The sequence below is a fragment of the Lissotriton helveticus genome, chromosome 8 (assembly GCF_964261635.1).
Source record: "Lissotriton helveticus chromosome 8, aLisHel1.1, whole genome shotgun sequence".
NCBI lineage: Eukaryota > Metazoa > Chordata > Amphibia > Caudata > Salamandridae > Lissotriton > Lissotriton helveticus.
Window position 1 is genome coordinate 424,479,440 of NC_136069.1, and position 14,626 is coordinate 424,494,065.

Genomic DNA, 14,626 nt, shown 5'->3' on the forward strand with positions numbered 1-14,626 from the left:
GCAGAGGCCCAGTTCAGCAATCGGGAACCTCGGGCCACGGACGCCTGGAGAGAGCCGCAGTGGCTGAGGACTGGCCTTGCGTCCTGGGGACTGGGACCTCGAGCTGGGCTCCGCTGAGAAAGTGAGAAGAGGACTAAGTGACCGACAGATTAATGTGGGGCCAACCAGGGGGTAGCTGGACTTTCACATCATGAAAGAGTGGGAGCAAGGAGAACAGTGAGTAAGGGATCTGCAGGTGGACGTTCACCGGCCCCCAGATACAAAGCGGGGATACCGCCGAGGGGTCTGAGTCCCTCAAAGCGAGGGTGAGCTTAGACATGGCCAGTGGCAGAAATAAAAAGGACAGATCAGTGAAAGATATGCTCCTCAGGACTCCTCAGGCAAATGGCAACCCCCTTTCCCAGGGATTTACAGCAGAACCAGGAGGGTCTGATGATGGGGGGGCCCAGTCAGCCGTTCCTTCCTGGAAGCCCTCTTTGCTTCCCTCCTGGAGGACCTCACTGCGATGAAACATGACCTCAAGGCGGAACTCGGGGAAGTACGCTGCAACATAGACTCAATAGGTGAAAGAGTTAATTTGCATTAATTTGCTGGAGGATCAGGAGACGAGCAGAGCGGAGGAGATTGAGGGCCTGCAACAGGAAGTCATCCGCCTGAGGGAGCAGAACCTACACATTCAGGCACACACAGAGGACCTTGAGAACCGGTCTAGGTAAAATAATATTTGCATTAGAGGCTCCTCCTACTGAACAGAGGGAACTAATATAGAGGCCATAGTGACGGATCTCTTTCGTGCGCTTCTGGGGGAGTCTGAGTACTTTTGCATTAAGCTAGACCACTTGCACAGAGTAGGCTCTCCTCCGGCTGACATCTTAACCTGCGTGCAGGACTATCAACTGAAAGAAAAAATGTTGCGCGCTGCCAGGGATGACCCCACATTCAAGTACAAGGACCAGAAACCGATCCTATATCAGGACTTGGCTGCCTCAAAACTTTCCAACCAGTCCCTATGCACCTGAGGTCAGCTGCCATTTCATATGCATGGGGCCACCCCTTGTGACTAATCTTCGCCTACAACAGAGAACTCCCAACAGTTCTGGTCGGTGGTGGAGGCCTGTAGAGAGCCCTTCGGAGGAAGGCCCACAGCAAAGCATGGTAAGCAGAAATCGGCAGAGCGGTCATGGGTGGACCAATATTAAACCTCCAGTGGGTGCACTAAGCCCTGATTAGATCACCATGGCTAAAGAATGGCAAGCAGTCTCACAAAGGACTCCCCCAGCGAATAGATATGGTATAGGGGAGAAGACACAGTAGCTGTTGATAGATTATTATTATTAATTGTGTTTTGTTAAGCGCAAACAACCCGGAGGCCTCGTATCGCTGAGTATAGTCTGACTAGTGTGAGCTGAAAAGACCAAGATTAGATAAAAAGAAGAGTTTTCAGTTCCTTCCGGAATTTCAGAAGCTTAGATTCGCTGCGAAGGGTAGTAGGCAAGGAGTTCCAAGCCTCGGCGGCGTTCCAGGAGAAAGAGCGCCCGCCCCATCTGGTACGTTTGATTTTGTTCATGGTGGCCAGGAATGCTGTGCTAGATCGCAGTGATCTGTGGGGGAGGTAAGGGGTCGCTAAAGAACAGATCATTGCTGGTGCGGTCTTCCACATGGCCTTGTGCATAATGCACATAGATTTGAACAATACTCTGGCCTTGATGGGAAGCCAGTGAAGTTTCTTCAAAGCCGCTGTACCTGATTCTCGCCGGTTAAGGCCCAACAAAAGGCGGGCTGCCGCATTTTGAGTAACCTGGAGCTTCCTTGTTGTAGAGGCAGGAGCTCCGAGGTATAAGGAATTCCCGTAGTCCAGGCGGGACAAGATAATGGCTTGAACCATTATTCTACGGGCTTGAGAAGGAAGGAGTGGCAGCACTTTCCTAAGCATGCGGACAAAATGGTTGCTTGCTGTGTGAAGTTTAAATTTGCGTCCAGCCAAATGCCCAAGCTCTTTACTTGGGTTTTAGGTTGGGGCGGGATGCCCATGCATGGGGGCAAGTCCGGCAGAGGGCTAGAAGTGATTGAATTGCCCAAAATCATGAGCTCCGTTTTCTCGCCGTTGAGCTTCAGGTGCGAGGTGGTCATCCACTGGGTGACCGCTACCAAGCAATTACTGAGATTGGGGGGGGGGGGGTATTGGACTGGTTCATGGATACGACCAATTGTGTATAGGTCACTATGTCTAGACCGAACGAATGCACTATGTCAGCAAGAGGTTGCATATATATATTAAAAAGGGTAGGGCTCAAGGCAGAGCCCTGGGGCACGCCTTGGTCAAGGGGCCAGATTTTTGAGTGGGTGGTGCCCTCTACTACCTCAAAGGAACGATTCTCCAGAAAGGACTGAAGCCAGTGCATGGCCTTCCCTGAGATTCCTATTTGGCGAAGGCGGTGTAGAAGGATGCTGGTGTTGACAGTGTCGAAAGCGGCACTGAGGTCGAGCAACATAATTGCTGTGGTGCCGCCTTGGTCCATCTGTTTCCTAGCCAACTCAGTCACCGTCAGAAGGGCAGCCTCAGTTCCTAACTTAGGACGGAAACCTGCTTGGGAGTCGTGAAGCAGATGATTGTTTTCCAGAAATTGTGTAATGGAGGCATTGATATGTTTTTCTAGTAATTTGCTAACCCAGGGAAGTAATGAAATTGGTCGATAGTTGGCCATGTTATCTGGGTCCAAGGTGGGTTTTTTCATTAGCGTCTAACTTGGGCACATTTCCACGCAGAGGCGACTAAGCCTGTGGTGATGGAGGTAGTTTAAAGATATTGAGGATGACAGGTCTAATAGTATCTGTAATCTTTGCTAGGTGGCAAGGGGGGGCGGGATCAGTGGGTGACCCAGAGTTGACTTTCCGCATGAGGAGATCAAGAGAATCCTCTTTTAGCAGAGGGAACTCATCCAATTTGTGGGGCGTAGTGTGCGGTGAGAAGGTTCCTTCATCATAGGCCAAATTGGGTGAGTCAAATGCAGAAGAAATATTCTGTATTTTCTTATAAAAGTATTCAGCCTGTTTATCACAACGAGTCTGAGCTTTGCTGGGGTCAAGGGGAATAGAAGGAGTGTCGATAAGGAATTTTGCTATTTTAAAAATTTCTCTAGGAGAGTTGAAAGCAGTAGTGATTTTTTCTTCAAAGTAAGAAGATTTTGTACATCTAATCTCTGCTTTATATTTTTTGATTGCTTCATGATGGTTAGTTTTATCTAAATTGCTGCGGGATTCCCTCCAAGTTCTTTCAAGCTTCCTGCAAACTCTTTTCAATTCTTTAAGTTTGGGGGTGAACCAGGGTGTCCCTAGATTTGGTCTTCTCTTTAAGGGCTTTCTGGGGTGCGATAGAGTCCAGGGCCGTACGCAACCAATTGGTATAATTATCATAAAGAGACGTAGGGTCAGCCTCAGCTTGGGAAGGGGCGGGGGACAGAGACTTGATCCACCGGTCAATGGAAAGTTTTGTCCATTCTCTCCCTTGTAGGATGGTACGAGGGAGTGCCAGGGCCGAGGTGACTGGCAGCCACTGTATGGGAATCAGATGGTGGTCAGTCCATGTGAGAGGCAGAGGAGTCCCTACCTCGAGTCTGTGGTCGTTGCTGAATACCCAGTCTAGGAGGTGACCTTTTTCATGTGTGGGTTCAAAGCCCTTCTGTGTGATCTGGAGAGCCGACAGATTGTCCAGCAGAGATTTGGCCGCTGGGTTGTTTGGGTCATCCAGATGGATGTTAATGTCTCCTAATAAGGAGAAATGAGGTCTGATGACCACTAACTCTGCAACTTTAGATTGAAGCGAGTCAAGAAACTCTCCCATTTGGTTAGGGGGACGATAAATGAGAATACCTGAGAAGGTGGCAGTGGGTGAAAAGTCCAGAGCAAAGTGCATGCTCTCACAATTAGATATTGTGGCCGGACTGGTCCTGCAATGGTAGTGGTTTTTAAAAAGAATGCCTAGGCCACCTCCTCTGCCCTCCGGTCTGTCCACCCTCTGAAGTATGTATCCCAGTTGCATAAGGGAAGTAATGTCCGGGTCAGATGCGTCTTTAAGCCAAGTCTCTGTCCGAAATATAGCATCAGGGCTGGTGTCTTCTAAAAGGAGTGACATTTGAACAGCGTGTTTTGTAAGAGAGCGACAGTTTAAAAGAAACATTTTATAAGGTTTGGCAGTATGTGATTTGCCCCTATAACTAGTAAGTAGGAACTTGCAATGAGAACAAGTACCGGTGGTTGTGCTAGGGTGAACTGAATGCCGACAGAGATCTTTCGTGGGTGGCATTAGGTTTTTTAGGGAAAGGGAATCATACCGTATAGGCGTACCGCCATCTGCTCTGCGTTGATCAGGGGGGGTGGCCCCTGGTCCCGTCTGGTCGCGGACGGGCGCAGACGGGCTTGCCTTTGGCGCGCCGCCGGCGCGCCCGCTGCGCCTGCCTGCTGCGCGGACGGGCAGGTCTGGTGTTTTTATCCATTTTCAAGGGTGGGAGGAGGGTGGGAGAAGCGATCAGCTAGACCGCCAGCCTTCCCCTGCCCAAGATGGCGACTAAAGTGGCTAAAGTAAGTGACTAGCGCCTGATAGCGGCGGCGCTATGTCAGCTAGGCAGGTGGGGAAGCAGCCTTGGGCGACGCAAATCTCGCGCCAAGGTAGGGGCTCAATTTAAGATCTGCTAGTTAAAATATTTACAAGTTTTAAAAGTTCGTTATTTTTGAATCAATAACAGGCGCACAATTCTAGTAAATCATATGAGAGTGCAAGAGCGCAGAGAACCCCTGGCTTCCGCCTCAATGGTGAAATTGACAAATACCTCGAGAACAGAGGGAGGTACCCTTTTGTATCCTGGGAGGGCGGGAGAAGCGATCAGCTAGACCGCCAGCCTTCCCCTGCCCAAGATGGCGACTAAAGTGGCTAAAGTAAGTGACTAGCGCCTGATAGCGGCGGCGCTATGTCAGCTAGGCAGGTGGGGAAGCAGCCTTGGGCGACGCAAATCTCGCGCCAAGGTAGGGGCTCAATTTAAGATCTGCTAGTTAAAATATTTACAAGTTTTAAAAGTTTGTTATTTTTTAAACAATAACATGCGCACAATTCTAGTAAATCATATGAGAGTGCAAGAGCGCAGAGAACCCCCGGCTTCCGCCTCAAGGGTGAAATTGACCTCCTTCCGGCTCCTTGTCATGATCTGAAGGATCTGGGGTGGGTGGGGGGCTTGGAGACAATGGCCACAGGTACCCGCTCATTATTTCCCTTCGGAGCCTGGTTCCGTACAATGGTATTCACCATGATGTTGGACTTCTGTAAGTTTACTTGTTGCAGTTTATATCTTTCTTTTACTGTTTGTACTTCCTCCCGGGCTCCACAGATCTACAGTCCTAATCATTGCTACTTCCTCCTACTGTATGTATCATCTGGGTCCTTTGGGCACATGGTTGGGGGGCGGACTCCCCGGGGGTGGCAGTCTCCTGAACAGCTCTGCTTGGAGGTCACATTATGACCAATGACTAACATTAAACAACTTTCATTGAATGTAAGGGGGTGCATAATCCAATCAAACACAGGGCTGTACTATCTTATTTAGAACATTCCGGAGCTCAGATATGCCTTCTGCAGGAGACCCATCTACTGCATAGGGAAGTACACAGGCTCAGATCGAGGGCTTTCCAGCAGCAATACTTCTCTTCCAACTCTATCAAGAGAGCGGGGTTTTCAATTCTGGTCTCACGTATTTTTAGGGCCATGGTGGGCGAGAAGTGGGCCGAGATCAGGGGGAGATTCTTGGCCTACCTGGTCACTGTGGGCACTCAATCCTATACTATCAGTTCTCTATATGCACCAAACAAAGGGCAGGAACCGTTCCTGCGGCGAGCGGTGATGGATCTCTCTACTTCACCCGTTTGTCAACTAATAATAGGGGTCTTTGATGATCACCTGGACCGTTCATCGCTGAGATGCGGGCAGGCGGGTGCACTTACATGGAGTGTCTGAGGGAACAGGTGCTGGTCGATTTTTGGCAAGCAGTACACCCGCAATCCATAGATTTCACATTTTATTCACACACACATAAAGTGCATGCCAGGATCAATTACTTTCTCGGGCCCCGTCCTTGCTCCCACATGTTAAGGCCTCAGATATCGAGCCGCGTTCCCACTCTGACCACACCGCGCTGACACTCACATTAGCTCTTCCCTCTCTAGGCAGGCCAACTTATACATGGCGATTAAGAGATTGCACCACCTGGAGGTGATAAAACGCCTAGAAGCAGGGCTAAAGGAATTTCTGATCCTTAATGACACACCCAGGATTTCCACTTTCTACACTTTGGGAAACACTTAATGGTTTTGCTAGGGGTAAATTGCTAAGTCTCCTGCGGATAATAAACTCAGGAGGGAACAGAGGGAAGACCTTACAAAGCAGGTGCAGGAGCTAGAACTCATCCATAAGAGGACAGCGGCCCCTCGGGTGTGGCGACAATTGGAAACCGTGCGCCAGCATCTCGCCTGGCTAGATCTGGATAAGGCGGAATATGCTGCCCTTAAGTTGCGCCATGCCTTTTATGTAGGGGGGATCGGTGTGGACGTCTTCTCGCCAACCAGCTCAGGGCCCAGCGCCAGTCTGCCTCAGTTCACGCAATCTAAGACGAGATGTGAAAGGAGTACTTTACAGATTATGACATCACACAGACCTTTCGTGACTCCTAGCCAAATTATAAACGGTCCAGCACTTCTCAGAGTCAGACTCTCTTGCCTACGTCCAGGAGGCCGCTCTCCCTGAATTAACAGCAAATCAGAGGGACAGTCTCGATAGTCCAATACGTATAGAGGAGGTGATCTCGCGATCGCCTACCTCAAGCTTCTTAAAGCCCCGGGCCCTGATGTTTTTACAGTCATCTTTTACACGACATTCTGTACTACCCTGGCGCCTATCCTCGCCAAGCTCTTCAATGAGATAGGTGACTGTGGGGTTTCGGGATGACGCACTGAGACGGTACTGGTATTCAACAAGTGCTATACAGGTCTGAACACTCTTTTCCGGTACGGTACAGCCCGGTAATAGGGTAGTGGGGGATCTGTAGGCTTCTCGGAGGATTCCCTGCCCCGTGGTGAAGTCCGTCCTCTTCTTCTGCACTCCTGTGCAGTGCCGTCAGGTCGAGGATCTGTTTTAGGGAGGGCGTGGAAAAAAAAACAAAGGTCTTTGGTTGAGTGGTTTGTCCAACTATACAAACAATACTGAGGGAGGGTAAGTGAGGATACACTCAGTGCGCGTACCGTCTTTACAGGTGAGGTGTGCTCGGGGCGGAGTTACCGGGATACCAGGGCCGGGGTATCTAACGTGTCGGTCTTCCCCTCTTGCCCACCCAACCCGTGAATCGATCGCATACCTGCACTAGCCACGCTCCTCCTCCTGGAACGTGGCTGGGCGACACAAGGGGACGTTGGCCTCTTGGCTCCGCCACCTCTCCAGGCTCCTCTCTTCCTCCTTCGGGTTCCGCCTGCTCCAGACTTCTCTCCATGCTTTGACTCACGCCGACTCCTTCTCTGGTGCTCACACACACTGGTCTCTCTTGGCTTCCTGATTTTGACGGGCCGTCCCCTTCCACGTCATCATTCCAGGCGGGACTCGGATCCAGCTCTCCCCAATTAAAGAAACAGTGTTCTTTTTCACCATTCACGGAAGAAAGCAAGAAACCTGGGTCAGTCCACTCATCCCGTGGTTTAAAAAGAAAAGGTGAGACTTTGGTGTTTTCTTGTATCTCCCCCTCCGTGTTTGATGTCCCACTCGTATCCAGTCCGCCCCTATCACAGTGACACTTTCGAGCTTCCTCCCACGATGCTCATGGCTTCACTCGTGATGATCCCGAAACCTGGGAAAGACGTCTGATACTGCACCCATTCTCTACAAGATTCAAAACCCAAAGTATAGTAGTGACCGATTTCCAATCTTGTAGAAAATGGGACGGTTCAGGCGCTGCAGCAAGCGGACTGGATGTCGTTGATCGGTTTGCAGGATGCGTGTTTTCACATCCCCATCCTGAAGTCGCACAGGAAATATCTTCATTTCACGGTATGGTCACAACACTACCAGTTTGCATTCCTCCCGTTTGGTCTTACTATTGCACCTCGAGTCTTCACAAAGGTGATAGCAGTGGTGGAAGCTCATCTCAGGAGGTCGGGGATTCCAGTTTCCCCTATCTGGATGACTGGCTGCTCAAAGCGGAGTCGCCGGAGATGTTGCTTCATCATCTGTGAGTAACAGCTGAGCTGTTGTTCAACTTGGGTTTTTCAATGGGGCGTGGCTACGGCGCGGAGCGGAATGGCTGCCTTGTAAGGGAGCTCCGCGTGCCGGGATCCTACACCGTCAAATTCCATCCTTTCACCCCGCTGAAAACGGGCCAATGACGCGCCTGGGAGAGCGGCGGTGCAAATTGAGCTGGTGAAGAGAGTCTGGGCGCCGTGAATTTGCCCTGATCCCTTGAAGGCAACAGGCGAGACGGCGAAAGACAAAATGGTGGCGCCGCGCTCGGAGCAGTGAGTGTGACCTATAGACCTGCCTCGGAGGTGTGGTGAACTCGGCAGGCGGACACTGAGAGAGGTGGGGGACAGGGCTGCGGATCCGCTCTGGCCCGTGGTGACTTTGCTGTGTGGCGGGGGGCCAGGAACTACTGATCGGCTGGAAGGGCATTGCGTAGCTACGGACCAGGGGCGAGCCAGTAGCGGTTCTGGCCTCGATTTGGCCGCGGTGCTGCTGGCGGAGGAGGCTGCAGTGAGGAGAGGAGTCGAGGGCCCGCTCCTGCGGGCACAGAACAGCCTGACATAAGGCTGGGGCTGGTGAGTGGGGCGCTGACTGGAACCGGGCCTGCTGGGACAGGTGGCGTGGGGCTGGCGGGGGCATACTGCCCGAGTAGGCGGTGGCGCCTTGCGGGTCCTGCGTGGCGGGGCCTTTAAGGGCTGGGGTTAGGTTGGCGCTACTTGCGACGCCTGAAGGGGCAATGTGTTGCCCGCGGGAACTGCGGGGCACCACCTATTGGCTACATTGCTGTGACCCTGAACCAGCTTAGGTCAGGGGCGAGTGGGTGGCCGGGGGTGAGGGTCTGGCAGGGACTGCGGGCGGTGGAGTGCCTAGATGGCGTTGTGGGTGTCCACTGCCGGTGCGCATTGAGACGGCTGGACGGCGATTAGTGGCCCCCTCCATTACTGTTCCGTGCCGAGCCGACACGAAGCTAGAGACCCCGATCATCTCGGCGGCCTCGACGACGCAGTAAGGCGGAAGAGACGAGACACAGTGTGTAGACACCGCGGAGGACTAAGGGCCCCCACACAGCCAGGACCCACGTACTAATCAGTGCTCGCGGAGGTGTAGGAAGTGTCGGACTATTGGGGCGAACCACGTGGCACCATGGGCAAGTCCGAGCCCAGACAGGCCAAGCTGACTTTTGAAAACAAGCGGCTATACACCGTAAAATCGATGCATTGGCGACCGGCCTGGACATGGTGAAAAAGAAGGTAGACAAACACGAAAAACGGTTAGACGTGCTGAAGAACAGGGTGTCCGATGGAAACGACACGTAGGCGGAGACCCGCACGCAGCTCCTCCAAATGGAAAAGATCCTGGAAGTGATCAGCGCGAAAAACAAAAACTTGGAAGCGCGATCTAAGCGCAATAATGTGCGAATTGTTGGCCTGTCGGAGACTACACCTATATCCAAGATGGAGCCTTTCATTGATGGCATGCTGCGGGAACTCTTCGGGACTGCTCTGTCCAGTGTGATGATTGTGGAGAGGGCTCACAGGTCCTTAGAGCCCAGACCGAAACCAGGTGCGCCGCGGAGGCGATCATCGCCAGGCTACCTAATTATGCAGACCGAGATTCTATCCTGAGGGAGGCGAGGGCAAAAGAACCAGTGGTGTACAAGGGCGATACACTGTCCTTCCCAGACTATATCCCGATGGTTCAGCCGACGCGCCGTGAATTTGTCCCGGTGAAAAAGCTGCTTCGGGAGGCGAAGGTGCCATATGCTATGCTTTATCCTGCAAAACTGAAAATATCTCATGAGGAACAGTCACATTTTTTTACAGATGCTAAGTCTGCGTTGAAGTTTACGAAACACATCTGCAAGATCAAGCCAAGGGAACAACGGACAATTGTTGAGCAGACGGCTTCCGGACTAGACGACGCAGACTGATAGAATGGCAAATGCTGTACTTTATAAATATCTCATGACTATAACGCTGGGTCTCTTGCTTTTGCCAAAAGGGGCGATGCGCTGTTGATCAAGCTGGTATGTTGGATTGAGGCGGGCGGGAGTCTCTGCTGTAATTGCTGCTCTCCCGGGGACCCAGGGCGGGGCGGTACACTAATTTCTGTTGAAAATTTGAAAGCGATTTAGCGGTACTATGATAGAAATAGTTCCGGCGGCCGCACTACGGTGCGTGTACACTCTGCTGTGCTTCTTCCCCCATTGGGTATTACCCGAATGGTTGTTGTAAGAAGGGTGAGGGGAGGGGTTGGTCTCGACCTGATTGGGAGGTTGGAGTGGGTGGCGGGGGGAGGGTGGTGGGTTTATTGTTGTTTTTGTATGTGTTGGATTTTTCATACATTGGAATCAATCACAAATGTGAAAGTTTGTATTTACCATGTTAGGCATTGGTATTGCTCTGCGGTTGCTTGAGTAATCTCCCGGGGGGCTTTCTGTCACGAACTGTTATTATTGCAACAAGGTATGTTTAATGGCTGACAATTGTACAATGCTAACCTGGAATGTTCGTGGCCTCAACTCCCCTAAAAAAGGAAGGCAGGTGTCTGCGTACCTGAACAGACATGGGGTACAAGTGGAGCTGTTACAGGAGACGCACTTGGCTCCACATGTGGTGTGTGAGGCACTGGGCAGATGGGCAGGTTTTCAACTTGCTGCCTCATATTCCTCCTATGCGAGGGGAGTGTTGATTTTGATTAAAAGAGGGGTCGACTTTCAAATGTTACACACGTATGCAGATGATGAGGGGAGATATGCTATGGTGTGTGGGAAGTTGTGTGGCACGTTGGTCATCGTTGTGAATATGTATGGCCCCATAGTAGATGACCCGGCGTGAGTGGCTCGTATTTGTGCTCAACTGAGGGGATGGCCTGATGCGCCTGTTATCTGGGGGGGAGATTTGAATACGTACCTGGATGCACAGCTGGATAAATTAACCCGGGGATGCACCGCACCCCCAGAATTGCTGCGAGTGTGTTGCGCGCCATGGAGGAGTTTGGTTTGCAGGATGTGTGGAGAGTGCGCAATCCAGAAAGGAAGGATGGTACGCATGCGACACCTATGCATGGAAGTTAGTCACACTCTGTTCATCACCACCCCCTTTTCTGTATCGGTTTTGGCCACTATAGGTGTGGCAGGGTATACTCAGACATGAGTCCCTTTCTCACTGCTCCATCAGGATTCAAGCAAGCCGGGCCGAAGAGGCTGAAATGCCAGAAACCGGTCCCCGGTAGCTTGTCTCCTTTCTGGTGAAGAATTGGCTTGGTAGTTTGGTCTGCCCTGTTCCCATGATGCACTGGGCCAGGGACAGACTAATTTGCATATAGCCAGGTTCTGAGCTGGGATGGGGCAGTGAGATAAATAACGGTGATGGATCAAGCCCTGATCTTTGGACTGGGTAAGAGTGGTCTGCTTAATTCAGACACTCTGTTCATCACCACCCCCTTTTCTGTATCGGTTTTGGCCACTATAGGTGTGGCAGGGTATACTCAGACATGAGTCCCTTTCTCACTGCTCCATCAGGATTCAAGCAAGCCGGGCCGAAGAGGCTGAAATGCCAGAAACCGGTCCCCGGTAGCTTGTCTCCTTTCTGGTGAAGAATTGGCTTGGTAGTTTGGTCTGCCCTGTTCCCATGATGCACTGGGCCAGGGACAGACTAATTTGCATATAGCCAGGTTCTGAGCTGGGATGGGGCAGTGAGATAAATAACGGTGATGGATCAAGCCCTGATCTTTGGACTGGGTAAGAGTGGTCTGCTTAATTCAGACACTCTGTTCATCACCACCCCCTTTTCTGTATCGGTTTTGGCCACTATAGGTGTGGCAGGGTATACTCAGACATGAGTCCCTTTCTCACTGCTCCATCAGGATTCAAGCAAGCCGGGCCGAAGAGGCTGAAATGCCAGAAACCGGTCCCCGGTAGCTTGTCTCCTTTCTGGTGAAGAATTGGCTTGGTAGTTTGGTCTGCCCTGTTCCCATGATGCACTGGGCCAGGGACAGACTAATTTGCATATAGCCAGGTTCTGAGCTGGGATGGGGCAGTGAGATAAATAACGGTGATGGATCAAGCCCTGATCTTTGGACTGGGTAAGAGTGGTCTGCTTAATTCAGACACTCTGTTCATCACCACCCCCTTTTCTGTATCGGTTTTGGCCACTATAGGTGTGGCAGGGTATACTCAGACATGAGTCCCTTTCTCACTGCTCCATCAGGATTCAAGCAAGCCGGGCCGAAGAGGCTGAAATGCCAGAAACCGGTCCCCGGTAGCTTGTCTCCTTTCTGGTGAAGAATTGGCTTGGTAGTTTGGTCTGCCCTGTTCCCATGATGCACTGGGCCAGGGACAGACTAATTTGCATATAGCCAGGTTCTGAGCTGGGATGGGGCAGTGAGATAAATAACGGTGATGGATCAAGCCCTGATCTTTGGACTGGGTAAGAGTGGTCTGCTTAATTCAGACACTCTGTTCATCACCACCCCCTTTTCTGTATCGGTTTTGGCCACTATAGGTGTGGCAGGGTATACTCAGACATGAGTCCCTTTCTCACTGCTCCATCAGGATTCAAGCAAGCCGGGCCGAAGAGGCTGAAATGCCAGAAACCGGTCCCCGGTAGCTTGTCTCCTTTCTGGTGAAGAATTGGCTTGGTAGTTTGGTCTGCCCTGTTCCCATGATGCACTGGGCCAGGGACAGACTAATTTGCATATAGCCAGGTTCTGAGCTGGGATGGGGCAGTGAGATAAATAACGGTGATGGATCAAGCCCTGATCTTTGGACTGGGTAAGAGTGGTCTGCTTAATTCAGACACTCTGTTCATCACCACCCCCTTTTCTGTATCGGTTTTGGCCACTATAGGTGTGGCAGGGTATACTCAGACATGAGTCCCTTTCTCACTGCTCCATCAGGATTCAAGCAAGCCGGGCCGAAGAGGCTGAAATGCCAGAAACCGGTCCCCGGTAGCTTGTCTCCTTTCTGGTGAAGAATTGGCTTGGTAGTTTGGTCTGCCCTGTTCCCATGATGCACTGGGCCAGGGACAGACTAATTTGCATATAGCCAGGTTCTGAGCTGGGATGGGGCAGTGAGATAAATAACGGTGATGGATCAAGCCCTGATCTTTGGACTGGGTAAGAGTGGTCTGCTTAATTCAGACACTCTGTTCATCACCACCCCCTTTTCTGTATCGGTTTTGGCCACTATAGGTGTGGCAGGGTATACTCAGACATGAGTCCCTTTCTCACTGCTCCATCAGGATTCAAGCAAGCCGGGCCGAAGAGGCTGAAATGCCAGAAACCGGTCCCCGGTAGCTTGTCTCCTTTCTGGTGAAGAATTGGCTTGGTAGTTTGGTCTGCCCTGTTCCCATGATGCACTGGGCCAGGGACAGACTAATTTGCATATAGCCAGGTTCTGAGCTGGGATGGGGCAGTGAGATAAATAACGGTGATGGATCAAGCCCTGATCTTTGGACTGGGTAAGAGTGGTCTGCTTAATTCAGACACTCTGTTCATCACCACCCCCTTTTCTGTATCGGTTTTGGCCACTATAGGTGTGGCAGGGTATACTCAGACATGAGTCCCTTTCTCACTGCTCCATCAGGATTCAAGCAAGCCGGGCCGAAGAGGCTGAAATGCCAGAAACCGGTCCCCGGTAGCTTGTCTCCTTTCTGGTGAAGAATTGGCTTGGTAGTTTGGTCTGCCCTGTTCCCATGATGCACTGGGCCAGGGACAGACTAATTTGCATATAGCCAGGTTCTGAGCTGGGATGGGGCAGTGAGATAAATAACGGTGATGGATCAAGCCCTGATCTTTGGACTGGGTAAGAGTGGTCTGCTTAATTCAGACACTCTGTTCATCACCACCCCCTTTTCTGTATCGGTTTTGGCCACTATAGGTGTGGCAGGGTATACTCAGACATGAGTCCCTTTCTCACTGCTCCATCAGGATTCAAGCAAGCCGGGCCGAAGAGGCTGAAATGCCAGAAACCGGTCCCCGGTAGCTTGTCTCCTTTCTGGTGAAGAATTGGCTTGGTAGTTTGGTCTGCCCTGTTCCCATGATGCACTGGGCCAGGGACAGACTAATTTGCATATAGCCAGGTTCTGAGCTGGGATGGGGCAGTGAGATAAATAACGGTGATGGATCAAGCCCTGATCTTTGGACTGGGTAAGAGTGGTCTGCTTAATTCAGACACTCTGTTCATCACCACCCCCTTTTCTGTATCGGTTTTGGCCACTATAGGTGTGGCAGGGTATACTCAGACATGAGTCCCTTTCTCACTGCTCCATCAGGATTCAAGCAAGCCGGGCCGAAGAGGCTGAAATGCCAGAAACCGGTCCCCGGTAGCTTGTCTCCTTTCTGGTGAAGAATTGGCTT